At 37.5% G+C, this 8,874-nt stretch overlaps 1 pseudogene; it reads left to right on the top strand.

Moving 5' to 3' along the window:
• The first annotated feature begins 952 nt into the window (after positions 1-952).
• Positions 953-1,071, top strand: LOC118608723 (annotated as a pseudogene).
• Positions 1,072-8,874: the final 7,803 nt, after the last annotated feature.

Genomic DNA, 8,874 nt, shown 5'->3' with positions numbered 1-8,874 from the left:
CTGCTGCAGAAGAAGCACTGACTCTCTGCTTTTAGGACGAAATCTTAATTCACAAAGAGAGAGGACCTAATAATATAATCCCTGCCATTTGGGGCCAATCTCCTAAACTCAACCCCATATGGTTGCTTCTAGTATCTTATTTTAAACTGGACTCTGAGGAAGCCTGCCTGAAAGAGAAGTGATAGGCCAGGAGAGGAGTGTGCAAAGCAGACCCCTTGGGGATGTCATCCCCTCCCAGAGCACTATGAAATACTTCCTGAAACATCTGCTTGGGTGGGCTCAGGTAATCACTCAGTAGGCATTGGCTATGGAAAAAAAAAATATGCTTTAGGATCTGTAGATTCATGCATGCAACAATACAAACTTTTGAATTTTTAATCACACACTAGACTGTGTACAAATATTGTTTGTGCACAATCAAGACTCTTGTGTGGTTATGGGGAAGCTTTTATGCTCTAATGCATAAGTGCACACAAGCTTGTTGTATATAACCAGGTGCAATAGCACAGGGTGGTCTGGAGTCAGGCTGACCTGAGTTCAAATCAAATTCCAGCTCTGCTGCTTGCTAACCAACTTTGGGAACTTGAGCAAGCTATTTAATCTCTGTAAGTCCTGGTTTCCTTGTCACTAAAACGGGGATAATCATTATATCCATCTCATAAAGTTGTTGCCTAGATTTAAATGAGATAATGCACGTAAAGTGTTTAGCACAGTTTCTAACACATGATAAACCCTGAATAAAAGTTAAGTATTATTATTATTATTGGCTGTTAGTAGTGGGTTTCTTCTTTCATGTAGGCAAAGCATGTTTGTAGACCTGCTAAGGAAGTTATTTACTGAGCACATAATTCCCTAATCCCATTTTTGTGAAAGTTGCTTACTATTTTTTCAGGTACTTTAAAAAGTGTAGATGATGCTGGCATATAAGTTTTTGCAAGAAAACACAATTTGCCTCTACAGCCATGTTACCCTGAACAAGCTTGATCCTGTCTGATTTTGAAAGTTAAGCAGGGTTGGACCTGGTTAGCACCTGGATGGGAGACCACCTAGGGAGACCAGGTGCTGTAGGCATAACAAATAAAAAAAATAAAAATAAGATATTATAAACTGACAAGTTTCTTGAAATCTGTGAGGTCAACCAAGTCGCCTGGCCTAAAAAAAAAAGAAAAGAAAAGAAAAGAAAGAAAGAAAACACAGGTTGTATTTTAAGGAATTGATTTTTAGGCCTTAAATTATGTCTTTTTGTCAACCCAGGACTCTCCTACTCAGAAAGTTTTTGTATAGGGGAGAACCACATCCAGATTATAGCCCTTTAGTCATTTTCCCTCTGGTGGGACTATCCTTCAGCACTGTTAGCTCCAGGTTTGTTTAGGACTGGCTTTTATGTCATTCTAGTGGGAAAATCTGTTCTGAGATTTCCAGTGAATCACAAATGAATTAGGGAATTCATGTGGGTAATACCCACATCTATCAACATTTTCCAGGGGAATAAAAACCTTAAATAGACACAATGCTAATGATGTTGTAAAATGATTATGGACTTTGATGACAACACACCTGAATGATCTAACGCATCTGCCACTTACTTGCTCTTTTAAAAAATCATTTAAGTTTCTCCAACCTTGTACATGTAGCAGTCTGGAATGTCATTCTGCACTTTATCTGGTGAATGCTGCTCAACATTTATTGCAAATGTCTACTCTTCAAGGACACTTATTATATTTATAAAGATAGTGATTCAGTTGTTTAACACAGACCAAACAATTGCCAGTGGAATAAATTTATGTATTTCTCTGTAAAAACTGGTTCTACTCCAAGGTTGGTCACATTCCCAGGCATCTTCTATTTTACTACCATATTTTCATCCTATTGTACAGCAAAAGGAAAAGAAGTTGAGGGCAAGTAGCTTTCTTTAAAGGACATGACCTAAAAGTGGCACAGATCATTTCTACTCACATCTTATTGGCATCTGGCCATGTCTAGGTTCAATGGCAGCTGGGAAATGTAGTCTGTATCTGGATGGCCATGTCCCAGCCGGTCAAAAAGTCAAGGGGTTCTTTTACTAACTGGAAGAAGCAAAGAATATTTATTAGGGAACAGTTAGCTGTCTCTTGTCACATCCTTCCTTTCTAAGGCACCATTAGGAGTGTAGGGACCATGCGGCATTCTTTTCTGAAGACCAAAAACTGTGTAACCATTAAAGACTAGGCAGATTTAGAAGTTTTGACAGGGAATGAATGACCTTTGGATATATGCTAAGTAAAGAATATATATAAAGTACATAAATTTAGTACAATGTAATGACTCAGGTAGATGATAGGTGATAGATGATAGATGAGAGAGAGAGAGAGAGAGATAATAGATAGATAGATGATGATAGATAGATAGATAGATAGATAGATAGATAGATAGATAGATAGATAACAGACAAACAGACAGACAGATAATCTTTAAAAATTACTACTAACACTAGTTATTTTGGGGGGTAGAGGTAGGAGAGAGATATAGTTTTCACTGCATAACCTTTAAATCATTTGAACTTTATCCTGTGCATGTATTACCTATGCAGTTTTTAAAACTTTAAAATCACTAAATTATTCAAACATGATTCCACAAGTAGGTGTTAATGACATGGAAACTAGTCCTAACAAATGCTAGGGCTAACAGCGCTGGTTATGTCCCACCAAAGAGAAAATAACTACCAGGCTATCATCTGGATATGCTTCTCTCCTTCCAAGCAGTCCTTCTTTATCCATAGGGGATACATTCCAAAATTGCCAATGGATACCTGAAACTGTAGATAGTACCAAACCTTATATATACTATGTTTTTCTTAAATATACTAAACTTTTCACTTAAAGGAAGCACTTTATGGCTTCTCTTTGGCATATCTGAATTGCCAGCATCATTACTCTTATGCTTTGGGTCCATTATTAAGTAAAATAAGGGTTATTTGAACACAACAATATGATACCATGAGAGTCAATCCAAAAACCAAGGCAACTACTAAGTGCAGAATGAGGGTAGGGAAGTGTATACAGTGTGGAGACTCTAGACAAAGGGATGAGTCATCTCCCTGGGTAGGCGGAGATGGATGGCATGAGGTTTAATTACCCCACTCAAAATAGCATGGTTTAAAACTTATAAACTGTGCATTTAAAGAATTTTCCATTTAGTATTTTCAGACCGTGGTTGGCCATGGATAATTAAGCCTCAGAAAGCAAAGCAGCACACAAAGAGTGACTACTGTAGAAATTTTCTGAGCAGGAGAATCCTGGGTTAACAAAAAGACAATTATCGTAAGGCCCTAAAATCAATCCCACAAAATGTAACTTACATCTTCTTGCATATACCAGCATTATCTCAAAAAACCTTACAACAAAATATGAAACAATTTTTTAGGTGGGCTGCTGTGAGTTCTGCTGATAAATATATGCTGAAATTTAGTCATTTGAGATTTTTTTCCAGAAATGACTTGCTTATGTTTTGATATAATTGAAGAAAATCTTAGCTTAAGTGGATGAATGCCTTCAGTTTCAAATATCCTTTAAATTTGACTTCTTTTCCTTCAATAGAAGGCAATAATGGCCCTAGAGAGAAGTTTCCATGAATGATTGTTTTGATATTTAGTCAGATCTAGAGACAATTAAAATGCATGACTATTTTTATAAATTGGCAGTTACAGAATAGTCATGGGGATGTAAAAGTACAGCATAGGGAATATAGTCAACAGTATTGTAAGAACTATGTACACTTCCAGGTGGGTACTAGACTCATTAGGGGGAGCATTTCATAAGTTATATAAATGTCTAACCACTATGCTCTATACCTGAAACTAATACAATATTGACTGTCAACTGTAATTGAAAAAAAATTAAAATAAAAATTTGAAAAGTCTAACTATTTTAACACCTCTCCAGACTTTCAATAATTAGGTTGAAAAAAATATTAAATGTGAAGCAAAGGCTTCACCTAAATTTTTTACCTACTTTGTTTTAAAATCAAATTGGAAGACATGTATTCACCAGCCTAAAAATATGGGTAATTTGTTAAGAAAACAGTAATATTTCCACTCTCTTCCTTCTCTATTAATTTATGTTGCTCTGACTTAAGACTAAGATGAAGGTATATATGAATTACACTTGCAAGAAATCAAGGACATCATAGAGAAAAACAAAAGGGTGCTGGGTTTCCCATGGTAGCCTCTGCTTTAAAAAAAATTTGAGATATGATTCACATACCATAAAATTTACTTTTTTAATCATTTTTTTAAATGAAGCAACCCTTGGTTGGCCTAACAGATTGCAAGGACCTTGTCAGCTTACAATTCCTTATTTTTTATTTTATTATTTTTTACGCCTACAGCTCCTGGTCTTCCTAGGTGTTCTCCCATCTAAGTACTAATTAGGCTCAACCCTGCTTAGCTTCAGAGATAAGACAGGATTGGGCTTGTTCAGGGTAGCATGGCTGTAGACAAAATTTACCCTTTTAAAGTGTACAATTCAGTGAGTTTTAGTAAAATCACAAAGTTGTGTAGCCATTACCACTATATAATTCTAGAATATTTTCATCACCTTCTCTACCTTTTCTAACATTGGCTTAGAGGATGCCCAGTTAGGCTATGGGTAGTACTGTGTTCTGGCCTGTTAACTCCTCCAGACTCTGGGATCTCCTGAAGAATGAACCTTTGGGATCAAAGGACCATGGGTTCAGAGCTCAGCTCTGGCACTTGTCAGCTCTGGGATCTTAAGCAAGTTGCTCAGCCTTTCTGTTGCTTGAAATTTTTTCACCTATAAAATGAGAACAATGATATCTACCTCAGGAGACTTGAAAGCCTATGTGTAATACATAACACATGCAAAACAGAGAGCAGAATATCTTCACATAGTAAGGGCTCCAAAAGCATAAAACTTATAAACTGTGCATTTAAGGAATGCCTCAGATAAATCAGGCTTATACTCCACTTTTGCCTGAGGTAGTCATGACACAGCAGCCTTAAAAAAATTAAGTTTTACACCCAGGCTTCCTGTTCTGGAAATCACTATTTGAATCATCAGCTAGCAAATAGTGGTCATCCACTTGGTTTCCTAATGAAATTATGTCCAGGTTAGAAGCCTTTATTTTCCCCTTGATATCTGATTTTCCCCAGAGGAAGGTCTTTGACATCAAACACATGGATATAGAAACATCACTGCTCAATCACTTGGCCTTGGGGTATTTGAACCAACCAAATAACTTCAGGTTTAAATAAAAAAAAAATAAAGCGAGTGACAGGCAAATGAAGAATTCTCTTCCTACATTTTTTAATCTTTTTAGCATATCGGTTAAGAGGCTGAGCTTGGGTTGAGTCCTGGCTTTGCCGTTATTAGTGATGTATGTCAGACAAGTGACTCAATAGCTTTGGATTTCAATAATAAAAAAGAAGGAAACTCCACTTTCATCATAGAGGGCTGCTCTGTGGTGTGATCAGCACAGTGCCTGGCTCGTGAAAACACTCAATAAATAATATGAAGACATTCAAGTCCTATTGAAACCTTTGAATCACCTCCTACTCTCTCGTGCTCTCTCACTGTCACCTCCACCCAGCTGCTGGTCTTTAAAATCCTGAACATTTTTTTGTCCAGCTTTGGGGGCTTATTTTATTCTATTTTATCCTTTGGCGGGGGAGCGGAAGGGGAACATGTGACAGGTTTAAATTTCTCTAAGATTTATTCCACCTGTAGAATAAAATGATTACATGCTCTGGTCCTAATGAGAAAATTTTAAAGTCAGGGCTTCACAGAGAAACAAAACACTCAACTCCCATCAATTACCCAGGAGCTCTTTATTGTGCCGTAGACCCCTTGGCAGCTGGCGATGCCAACGAACGCTCTCAAGATAACATTTTTAAATGCAAAAAATAAAATGCATAGAATTATAAAAGAAGTCAATTAAAATAACCAAAAATGTTTTAAAACAAATTTGTAATATAGTCACGTATATGCTTCTTTATTAACATATTACATAACAAGATCTAGTGGCTGGTCTAATATTAATCATAATTTCAGATTAATGGTGAATTAAAATATATATATTGAGATAACTTCAAAAACTCTTATGTGAAATGAAAATATCTGTGCTCTATATATCTGAAATTAATATAATACTGAACGTCAATTGTAAATGGAAAAAAAAACCCATGATTTCCATTGATGACAAAGGCACAGGTACTAAGAATACTGTGGCTTTGTTGCCTACACTTATCATTGAAGAAAATGCTAAATCCTGAGGTGAGAATTAGTAAGAATATGTATGTATTTTTTCCCTATCTTCTTCGAATTATATCCATGAACTCAAGGTTAAGAACTCCTGAGTTAAGCTAAGACTAACACAATCCAAAATGTCTGCTGTGATGATGGTGACATGACCATAAACTGTTTTAAAATAATCCTGCCTATCAGCCTAAGGAGGTCACAGTTCTTTGCATTATACTTTGCTTTCCACCATGGAAAATTTATTGGGTGAAGGCATTCAGTCACTACTTATCCTTGTAGATTTGTGGTGCACCCCCTCTGGAGTCAATGCTGGAAAATTAAGGATTCAGGTGGGCGTTTGCCACTCGCATCACCTGTCTGTCAAGGTTGACATCTATTCCTGACATCCATTCCTGTCCAACAACTGATGTTCCACAATTCATAAATGTAATTCTTTTTTCTTTCATGTTCCATGCCCCTAGCTACTTCTCGTTTTATTCACTTACCAGAAAGGGACAGCTAGCTATAAATATGTTGCCTTACAAAAAACATTCTCCCTCCTCCCAGGGATCCCAAAGTTGCTCCCTTTCAGCCCTTATACTTGATGCTGAATCTGGCTGAGACTCTCATCCTACTACCATTCCTCCTGTTGCCCTTTCTAACCTTCACATACCTTTCTGAGTGTTATTGCAAGATGAGATATCATCCCAGGTCTGGTAGTATATGACCTCATGAGCTAAAATGAATTCTTCTTGTGGAGACTCTACAGGACAGTGGTTAAAGAGCGTGGACTCTGGAGACAAACTGAAGTTGGATTCCTGCTGCAATACTATCAGCCGTGTTACCTGGGGCATGATACCTAACCTCTCTATGCCTCAGTTTTCTCCAAAGGGAAAAAAAATGGCAATAGTACTTTTCTCATAGGGTAGTTACAAGGACAAAATTCTTTAATGCTTATAAGCTTGAAAGTAAATGGCATATAATGAGCACTCAATAGATATTAGTAGTTATTACTTGTCAGCCCTTGGCTGATTCTAGGCTGTTGCTGTCACCTTCAGCAAAGTTATCCAACTCCAACTTTTGCACATTCTCTCACAATCTGTATTCCTGGGCCATTGACTTAAGTGACAACTGAGGGCTCTTTTTAATCTTCTGAGACCTGAGCTAGAGAGAAAGAATCTAGAAATTATATAAATAATAATAATAATAATAATAATAGCGGCTGACATTTGTTGGAAAGTTCCTGCTCTGCCAGATATTTGTTTTATATCTTATTTAATGCACCCCAACCACCTCACAAGTCGGAATTATTATCATTCACATTTATGGTTGATGAATCAAGCTCAGAGGGATTATTTGCCATTCAAAGTCACACAGATCCTTTCACTAAATTAAAGGCCATCTCAATCTAGTCAATAGGGTATCTTCCTCAGGACATGAGATAGCCACAGAGAAGCTTCTGGGATGAGTTATAGAGAGTGGATCAGCTCTCCTCTGAAACCACTCTGGCTTTCTGTATTCAGCCATCTTGAAGGAGACTTGGCTTAGAGATGGCCATCTGGCATCAGCTCATGCAGCTTTTGTGAAGTCACATGTAGTCCTGGAGTTGCCAGGAAAAAGGATGCCTTGATGAGCCAAAATGCAAATTCCTTAGGAGAGGAAAAGTGAAAGTGAGCTTGTTCACACTGTGCAGTGCTCCAAGGAAATGACATAACTCGGGAAACTCAGTGTCCTGCCACTAGGCTCCATCATATTATAGAGATATTATTTTGCATTCGATCATAAACTTGCCTCCCAACCATTTTGCTTCTCTGACCAGTAAGAGAGGAAAAGATGACCCAAATTAAAAATAAGTAGGTATTTGAAACATTAAAGTAAGGTGCCTCCAGACATTTAAAATGCAATCCTCTGGAAACCTAATTGGGGGTGTTAGAAGCATGTTTTCCTCACCAATCCCTAGAGTTTCCTTTATCCTGGAGATAAGTCGCTCAGAGCAAGTCAAGGGCCGGAGAAAGAAATTTGAGGATCTAGTTTGTTCACAGCTGAAAGATTCTCTTGGGCCTTTGCTGGAGGTTCCAAATATTCTTCTTTGCTTTTCCTCTTCTTTCTCTCTCTACTTGTTTTCCCTTCTTTCTCTGACTCTCTTCTTCTTCTCTCAACTTCTTGTTTTCTTTTTCTCTCCTGGTCTTGCCTTCTCCAGAATGCCTGTCCCACTGGCCTGCCCACTCTCTCTCAAAGGCTTACCTGGTGGCCCTCAATGCCTAAGGGAAGACTTATTTTCCTTTAACCAAGCCCAAATCTAGGTTACCTGGACTTTGAATGCATTTTTCATTAATAAGTTCCTGTCCACACTCTCCCCTCCTCCATTTTTCCCCCTCTCCCAAACCTTTCTAAGTTATATTTATAATCAAAGACTGAGATCTAAGGGATCTGCAATTGTTGGCATTTTAGACCAGCACAATTAACGCCATTTTAGACCAGCACAATTAATGCCATGTTGTCTCAGAAGGTTTACTGAGGAACATTTAGAGACAGATTTTTTTTTTTTAAGATTGTTTAAAGGCCCTTTAGAAAAACTATTAGAACGAAAGGTTCAAAATTTCTGAATGAAACCTGCAAGCCATATCTGGATGTTTAAGGT

Source organism: Rousettus aegyptiacus, unplaced genomic scaffold (genome assembly GCF_014176215.1).
Source record: "Rousettus aegyptiacus isolate mRouAeg1 unplaced genomic scaffold, mRouAeg1.p scaffold_m13_p_10, whole genome shotgun sequence".
NCBI classification, from domain to species: Eukaryota; Metazoa; Chordata; class Mammalia; order Chiroptera; family Pteropodidae; genus Rousettus; species Rousettus aegyptiacus.
This window is presented reverse-complemented; position numbering and strand designations above follow the sequence as displayed.